This window comes from Aotus nancymaae, unplaced genomic scaffold, assembly GCF_030222135.1.
Source record: "Aotus nancymaae isolate 86718 unplaced genomic scaffold, 86718_ANA_hifiasm-v0.15.2.pri h1tg000003l, whole genome shotgun sequence".
Taxonomy (NCBI): Eukaryota; Metazoa; Chordata; class Mammalia; order Primates; family Aotidae; genus Aotus; species Aotus nancymaae.
The window spans coordinates 8645202-8654598 of NW_026988414.1; the positions used below are offsets into that span (position 1 = coordinate 8645202).

A 9397-nucleotide genomic window follows, 5' to 3' on the forward strand; every position below is an offset into this window, starting at 1 on the left:
AGCCCAGGAGTTCAAGACTAGCCTGGCCAACATGGCAAAACCCTGTCTCTATTAAAAAATTTAAAAATTAGTTGGGCATGGTGGCACACTCCTATAGTCCCAGCTACTCTGGAGGCTAAGGCGAGAGGATCACTTGAGCCCAGGAGACGAAGGTTGCAGTGAGCCAAGATCACACCACTGCACTCCAGCCTAGGTTACAGAGTGAGAACCTGTCTCCAAAAAAAATAAATAAATAAAAACTTCTGGATGTGCAACATACCAGCTGTGTGTCTTTAGGGAGGTCACACTACCTCTCTGAGCCTCTATTTCCTCAACCCATAGAATGAGCATAATAACAGTCTCTAACTTGTAAAATGTTTACAAGGACTTGAGGCATGACGCATATGGCATGCGTGGTACAAAATCTGGCACATGAGCACAGCTCATGAATGGTCACGATGATTCCCCCACCTCCCCAGGCTAGTTTGACAGCCTCATTGTACTCCATCATACCACACACAGCTCCTTCCGGTGCTTCCTCACGCTTGCAAGGACTAGATTAAAAGCCTCTGGACCCAGCCAGAGCCTGCCACCCCTGCTGTTTCTGCAAACCCCCCAAGACCCCTTTTCCACACTCTCCTCTATGCATGCCTCTGTCTGCGAGATGTCGACCTCAATGTGAAACTCAACTCCTCCTTGAGCCCATCACAAACCAGGCATGAGCAATGCACCCTCTGCTATAGATTTCATAGAGGGGGGAGGGCCTACACTGCAGCCTCTCTTCCCAGGAATTGTGGTGAACACAGTCATCTTTGTCTAGTTACACCTATGAGTCTGTACATCCCGTGAGGGAGGCAGCTATGTGCCTTGTTCACTGTTGCCTCCCAACACCCATGCAATATAGGGTCCCCAGGAGGCAGATCTGAAACACGCAGTGAGTAAATTAATAAATGACAGGGAAAGACACTCTTGAGCTGGGGGAGAGTCGTGTGGTTGTCCAGTGCCCTCAGCGCTCAGGTCAGTTCTGGGCAAGGGGACTGATTTGGTCCCCGCTTACAGTTAGGAAGAGGCTAACACTGATGTGTATCCATTTCAGGCCTCAGAAATATCCACCTGCCCAATATGTTCTTGGCCTCGTCAAGGGTAACGTGCATATTAGGACTTGGGGATCCTCCTTCACCCTCATGTCTGATGCTTTCCCATCGGCAATTGTCACCAAGGGTGACTAGGACACAGGACAGTGGTTCTCCAAACCAGCTGCACATCAGAAGCCCCTGGGAAGCTTTGGAACACGAGAGCCACTTGGAGGTCAGATTCCCCTGAGATCCTGATTCAAATGGTATGGTGTGGGGCCTGATCACTGATTTACTTAAAAATCGTAGTTGATTCAAAAATATATCACTACATAAACAGAACCAAAGACAAAAACCACATGGTTATCTCAATTGATGCAGAGAAGGCCTTTGACAAAATTCAACAGCTCTTTCTGCTAAAAACCCTCAATAAACTAGGTATTGACAGAACGATCTCAAAATAATAAAAGCTATTTACTACAAAACAACAGCCAATATCGTACTGAATGGGCAAAAACTGGAAGCCTTCCCTTTGAAATCTGGCCCTAGACAAGGATGCCCTCTCTCACCACTCCTATTCAATATAATACTGGAAGTTCTAGCCAGAGCAATCAAGCAAGAAAAAGAAATAAAGGGTATTCAAATAGGAAAGAGGAAGTCAAATTGTCTCTATTTGCAGACGACATGATTGTATATCTAGAAGACCCCATTGTCTCAGCCCAAAATCTCCTGAAACTGATAAGCAACTTCAGCAAAGTCTCAGGATACAAAATCAATGTGCAAAAATCACAAGCATTCCTATACACCAATAACAGACTTAAAGAGAGCCACATCAAGAACGAACTGCCAGTCCTGCTCGGTCCTCCTTGCCTGCCACCTGTGCACCCAGTCGGCTCAGCCAGCCCAGTCCATCCAGTCCTCACTGCCTGCTGGCCGGCCCACCCCCCACCACAGCCACGGGTGCCATCAGGAAGAAGATGCAGTTGCTGAAACTGGTCAAGGAGAACGCCATCGACCGCGCCAAGCAGGCTGAAGCCAACAAGAAGCAAGCTGAGGATCGCTGCAAGCAGCTGGAGGAGGAGCAGCAGGCCCTCCAGAAGAAGCTGAAGGGGACAGAGGATGAAGTGGAAAAGTATTCTGAATCCATGAAGGAGGCCCAGGAGAGACTGGAGCAGGCCGAGAAGAAGGCCACTGATGCTGAGGCAGATGTGGCCTCCCTGAACCGCCGCATTCAGCGGGTAGAGGAGGAGCTGGACCGGGCCCAGGAGCGCCTGGCTACAGCCCTGCAGAAGCGGGAGGAGGCTGAGAAGGCAGCTGATGAGAGCGAGAGAGGAATAAAGGTCATCGAAAACCGGGCCATGAAGGACGAGGAGAAGATGGAGCTGCAGGAGATGCAGCTGAAAGAGGCCAAACACATCGCTGAGGATTCAGACCGCAAATACGAGGAGGTGGCCAGGAAGCTGGTGATCCTGGAAGGAGAGCTGGAGCGCTCAGAAGAGAGAGCTGAGGTGGCCAAGAGCTGAGCCAGACAGCTGGAGGAGGAACTTCGAACCATGAACCAGGCCCTCAAGTCCCTGATGGCCTCAGAGGAAGAGTATTCCACCAAAGAAGATGAATATGAAGAGGAGGAGAAGCTCAAAGAGGCTGAGACCTGAGCAGAGTTTGCTGAAAGGTCTGTGGCAAAGTTGGAGAAAACCATCAATGACCTAGAAGAGACCTTGGCCAGTGCCAAGGAGGAGAACATCGAGATTCACCAGACCTTGGACCAGACCCTGCTGGAACTCAACAACCTGTGAGGGCTGGCCCTGCCCCCAGCCAGGCTATGGTTGCTGCCCCAACCCAAAAAAACTGATGTTACCAGCTTCAAAAAAAAAAAGAAAAAAAGAACGAACTGCCATTCACAGTTGCTGCAAAGAGAATAAAACACCTGGGAATACAACTAACAAAGGATGTAAAGGACCTCTTCAAGGAGAACTACAAACCACTGCTCAACGAAATAAGAGAGGACACAAACAGATGGAGAAACATTCCATGTTCATGATGGTTAGGAAGAATCAGTATTGTGAAAATGGCCATACTGCCCAAAGTAATTTACAGATTCAACACTATCCCCGTCAAGCTACCAATGACCTTCTTCACAGAACTGGAAAAAACCACCTTAAACTTCACATGGAACCAAAAGAAAGCCCACATAGCCAAGTCAATTCTAAGCAAAAAAAAAAAAACAAAGTGGGGGCATCACACTACCAGACTTCAAACTATACTACAAGGCTACAGTAATCAAAACAGCATGGTATTGGTACCAAAATAGAGATATAGACCAATGGAACACAATAGAGGCCTCAGAGGCAACACCACATATCTACAACCATCCAATTTTGACAAACCTGACAAAAACAAGCAATGGGGAAAGGAGTCCCTGTTAAATAAATGGTGTTGGGAAAACTGGCTAGCCATGTGAAGAAAGCAGAAACTGGACCCCTTCCTGATACGTTACACCAAAATTAACTCCAGATGGATTAAAGACTTAAACATAAGACCTAACACCATAAAAACCCTAGAAGAAAACCTAGGCAAAACCATTTAGGACATAGGCATAGGCAAGGACTTCATGACCAAAACACCAAAAGCATTGGCAACAAAAGCCAAAATAGACAAATGGGACCTAATCAAACTCCACAGCTTCTGCACTGCAAAAGAAACAGTCATTAGAGTGAATCGGCAACCGACAAAATGGGAAAAAATTTTTGCTGCCTACCCATCTGACAAAGGGCTGATATCCAGAATCTACAAAGAACTAAAACAGAGTTACAAGAAAAAAAACAAACAAGCCCATTCAAAAGTGGGTGAGGGATATGAACAGATACTTTACAAAAGAAGACATACATGAGGCCAGCAAACATATGAAAAAATGCTCATCATCACTGGTCATTAGAGAAATGCAAATCAAAACTACATTGAGATGCCATCTCACGCCAGTTAGAATGGCGATGATTAAAAAATCTGGAGACAACAGATGCTGGAGAGGATGTGGAGAAATAGGAACACTTTTACACTGTTGGTGGGAGTGTAAATTAGTTCAACCAATGTGGAAAACAGTGTGGCGATTCCTCAAGGACCTAGAAATAGAAATTCCATTTGACCCAGCAATCCCATTACTGGGTATATATCCAAAGGACTATAAATCGTTCTACTATAAGGACACATGCACACAAATGTTCATTGCAGCACAGTTTACAATAGCAAAGACCTGGAACCCAAATGCCCATTGATGATAGACTGGACAGGGAAAATGTGGCACATATACACCATGGAATACTATGCAGCCATCAAAAAAGATGAGTTAGTGTCCTTTGTAGGGACGTGGATGAACCTGGAAACCATCATTCTCAGCAAACTGACACAAGAACAGAAAATCAAACACCACATGTTCTCACTCATAGGCGGGTGTTGAACAATGAGAACACATGGACACAGGGAGGGGAGCATCACACAATGGGGTCTGTCGGGGGGAAATAGGGGAGGGACAGTGGGGGGTGGGGAGTTGGGGAGAGATAGCATGGAGAAAAATGCCAGATATAGGTGATGGGGAGGAAGGCAGCACATCACACTGCCATGTGTGTACCTATGCAACAGTCTTGCATGTTCTTCACATGTACCCCAAAACCTAGAATGCAATTTAAAAAATATATATATATCACTGAGGGCTGGATGCAGTGGCTCATGCCTGTAATCCCAGCACTTTGGGAGGCCAAGGCAGGCAGATTACCTGGGGTCAGGGGTTCAAGACCAGCCTGGCTAACATGGTGAAACCCTGTCTCTACTAAAAATATAAAAATTAGCCAAGCATGGTGGCACGTGCCTGTAATCCCAGCTACTTGGGAGGCTGAGGCTAGAGAATTGCTTGAACCCAGGAGGCAGAGGTTGCAGTGAGCCGAAATTGTGCCACTGCACTCCAGCCTGGGTGACAGAGCAAGACTCTAGCTCTAAACAAACAAATAAATAAATACATAAATAAATAAATAATAAATCACTGAGGCTGAGGCAGAGGACAATACTGTTTTGTTTGTTTTTTAAACAAATGGGTCTATGAATGCCTGCAGGCTTTCCACCTGAAGCCCTCTGTGAGTCAGGGAGTCTGTGGGCGGGATGAGGGCCCGCTGGATGGTGGAGAGGAAAGCATGGGGGCCTTGGAGCGACTGTACACATGGGTTTGAATTTTACCACGTCCTCGCTCTGTGGCCTTGGGAAAGTCACTTCACCAATTTGAGCCTGGGCTTCCTCCTCCATTAATTAGCAATCAGAATTCCTGCCTCACGGGTTGGCGGGAGTAATCAGTGAGAGAAAGTCATGTAATCATCTGGCACAGGGCCCAGCCTAGGGTTGGTGCTTTGTAAAGTGTGGTTCTGTTGCCTTCCTGAGCAAGCTTGGGGTAGGAGAGAAGAGCAGTGTGGCCCCGACATTGGCCTCAACCCTCAATGGGAAGAACAGTGAACTGGGAGAAAGTAGATGCGGCCCTGTCCTAGTTCTAGCCGACCCTGACGTGTGACCTTGGCCAAGTCACTCCCATCTCTGAGCTTCAGCAACCCCATTTGACTCAACCGTAGGAGGGTTAAGAGTTGAGCCTTAGGGGCAGATAGACTGGGTTCAGCCAATTACCTGGGCCAAGGTACTCAGCCTACCTCTTCAGACCTCAATTTTCTCCTCTGTAAGACAGAAATTCATTGGTGCAGATTCTTCTCAATTCTGTGTTCAGTGATATCATATTGGTAGCTTGAAATCAACCACAGTGGGAGTATTTACACCAAGGAAATTGGCAAACATTACAAATCAGGAATACCTCCTTCACCTGCCCCCTAGCAGTTTACCAGCACACCACTGGAACTCAGATAACAATACCTTCCATCATGCATGTTGCCAGTTTCAGAAAGCTATTGCCTGTTTCTTTTTAAGCACTTAGCACAACACCTGCAACATGGTGGGCACGAACACATGCTAATTAAACACACTTAACATTTGTCAGCCATCACTTCGCCTGGTATAAAGTGTTCACATCTGTCATCTTATATAACTTTATCAGCCCCAGGAAGTTTCCAGAGGAGGAAATTCAGGCTCAGATAGGCTTGCTGACTTCAAATGCAATTACATTTTCCAGGCCCACTCTATACTGAGTTATTCTTATCTATCCATCCCATTTCAGCCTCACAACCCCCTTTCACTACAGATGAAGAATCAACAGCCCAGAAAGAGCAAATGACCTGCCCAAGGTCACAACACACTGAGTCTGAGGCCTTGGTATCCGTCTTGAACCTGCTTCTGCCAGTGCCTGTCTCTGCCAGGCACTCTCCCCACATCTAGCTGCCTCCTCTCCAATGAGGGCAAGCTCTGCCGATATGCTCTCTCTGGTCCTTTCCAGCTCTGACATCCTTGGTATTTAAATCAGCACATGAATATTTCACAAGCATCCCGGGCGAAAATAACCCCCTGCCTGGTTATGTCAGGCTGCAGCCCCAGTCGCTAGGCCACGGCTCTCTTGCTATTTGCGAGACATGCAATTCTGCGAGGCCTCCCAGCAGCAGCCCAAGGAATCGATAGTCTTTAAATAAGTAATTAGAGGAGCTGAAGATGTCGGCACAGCTAGAAGAGAGCAGGGGAATATAAACTCATAGTTCTCCCAAGTTCACTGTTAAGAGCTTAGTTTTGTTTTTTCGGTCAAGCAATGTGACAGGGCCTGGGACAGAGTGACAGATGGGGAAGGTCAGGGAAGAATCAGAGCAACACAGTCATTATTGGTATTTACTGGGGGCTTCCTATGTGTCACGCTTTGTCTCATGATTGCCATACTCAATGTTCTCCTAAAGCCACTGAGGCTTAGAGAGGTGGAGGCAGTTGCCCAGGGTCACACAGCTGGAGAGTGGCAGAGGTTGCAGGCCCATCTGACCAGAGTTTCTCAACCTTGTGTTATTGACACGTGAAGCTGGAGCATTCTTTGTGCTGGGGGCTGTTCTGTGCAGTGTGGAGCATTTAGTGGCATCCCTGGCCTCTACATACCAGATGCCAGTAGCACCTCATCTCCACTTGGGGCAACCAAGCATGTCTCCAGATGTTGCCCAATGTCACCTGTGGGGCAAAATCACAGACCACGGCTATACAGTCTGTGTTCACTTTGCTGCTCTCTTCCTGCTTTTAGGATATGGATTAAACCCTTCTCTTAGGCCAGGCATGGTGGCTTACACCTCTAATCTCAACAGTTTGGGAGGCAGAGGTGGGCGGATCACCTAAGGTCAGGAGTTTGAGACCAGCCTGGACAACATGGCAAAACCTCATCTCTAATAAAAATATATATTTTAAACAAATTAGCTGGGCGTGGTGGCGTGTGCCTGTAATCCCAGCTACTCAGGAGACAGAAGCACGAGAATCAATTGAACCCAGGAGACAGAGGTTGCAGTGACCTGAGATTGCACCAATGCACTCCAGTCTGGGTGACAGAGTGAGATTCCATCTCAAAAAACAAGCAGACGAAACAAAACAACCTTTCTCTTAGCCTAGAGAGGCAGACCTGGAGACAAAACTGGCCGAGTGAGAACACCAATGTGGCTCTTCACTGGCTGTGTGACCTTGGCCAAGTTCTCCACCTCCCTATGCCTCAGTTTCCCTCTCCACAAAATGAGGACCTACGAAAAGGTTATCATGAAGTTTAGACAAGTTAGGTAATATACCCGTGCAACAAACCAGCACACGTACCTCCTGTATCTAAAATAAAAGCTGACTTTCTTTCTTTCACATCAGTATTATATATCCAAAGGCATCCAGAACAGAGCCTGGCACGTATGTGTGAACCCCTGCTGTGATCCAAGAGCCTAAGCCCCAGCCCCTCTCCGCAGCCACCCTGGTACCACTCTCCTGATTAGAATACAAAGAGAAACTGTCCTAGAAGCCAGGGAAGCAGAGTCTTTGACCACCTCTTCTGTTCCTCCCTTCCCTGATGCACGCTTCTTCCCAGCATTCCTGGAGGAGTTGGGAAAACAGCAACAAGGATGGCCTTCGGTCCCAGAGGATCCCGAGATGATAACAAAATCTGCCACTTCCTCTCTCCCTGCAGCGCTCCGGGCAGGAAAAGGAGGTAGAGGCGCTGCACACCGATTTAACAAAAGCATCCGATCAGAACGCAGCTCCTCTTATTATTTGGGAAGCTATAAAAACACGCATAAACGAACATATTTTATCACTGGAGTTGGTCTTCACATTTGATGGGTTTGTAGCGCGTGTTTTTGTTTTACTGACATTTGTTAGAAACGAGGTTCTAGAACGCTGTCCTTGTTTGGGTGCTCGTGAGAAATTGTATCCAGAAAGGCATTTCAGGACCTGTCCCTATGGAAACAGCCCCACTGCAGGAGTGTGTGTGAGAGCATGAGTGTGTATGAGAGTGCGTGTGTGTGTGTGTATGTGTGCAGCTAAAATCCTCCCTTTTCCTAAGAGCAAGGATGCCGAGGGATTACCTGGTCCAACCTCCTCATATAGTTGAGGAAACTGAGACCCAGACAGGGCAGTGCTTTATCCAGGATCATAAAACAACTCAGTTTGGCAACTATTTTCAGAGTGTATTAGTATCACCCTAGCTGCTCTGATAAACACCCCCATCCCAGTGACGTGATAGACTTTTCTTGCTCATAGGACAGAGTTTCTGGTCGGTGAATGAGCCTTCTACTAGATAACTCAGGGACCCAGGCTCCCTCCTTATTGTGGTGACACTTTTTCCTAGAACTCAGAATCATCTGCTTTCGTCTGGATGAGGGAAGAATTCGGAGGATTGCACATTGAAGGTTTTTATGGGCCAGCCCCAGAAGTGGTCCATGGACTTCTGTCCATATCCCACTTGTCAAACCTCAGTCACATGTCATACCAAGCCACAAGGAGGCTGGGAGGTGTTGCCTGGCTGTGTGCCCAGGAGGAAGAGAGGCTGGTGAACAGCTGGCCAGGTCTCGGTGCCTGGGCTGGAAGCTGCATGGGCAGAGACGAGTGAGACTGCAGGCCTGCCCTCCCAGAGCTCACAGTCCAGTGGTGGGAGGTAGGGGTGAGGGAGCAGCAGCAAACACAGGTCACTTATGGCCCCCACTTGAGGTTCAGAATAAGGACCATCTTCTACACCCCCATCCCACTGATCACCAGAAGTCCATTGGCTTCTCACAAGAGAGAACTCCCGTGCTAGGACGAGTTCAAGACTCCCAGTGTCCTTCCTAAGTCCAAAGGAAGCCAGCAGTCCTGGTTTCTAAAAGACGGCAGAGAAGAAGCTGGAAGGTCTGCTTTATTCCTGAAAGGTCGTATTCTTCCTATTCTCTGTCTCA

The 9397-nt window shown here is 47.6% G+C and overlaps 1 pseudogene; it reads left to right on the plus strand.

The window, feature by feature from the left end:
- Positions 1-2042: 2042 nt before the first annotated feature.
- LOC135275718 (tropomyosin beta chain-like) lies at positions 2043-2863 on the plus strand (annotated as a pseudogene).
- Positions 2864-9397: the final 6534 nt, after the last annotated feature.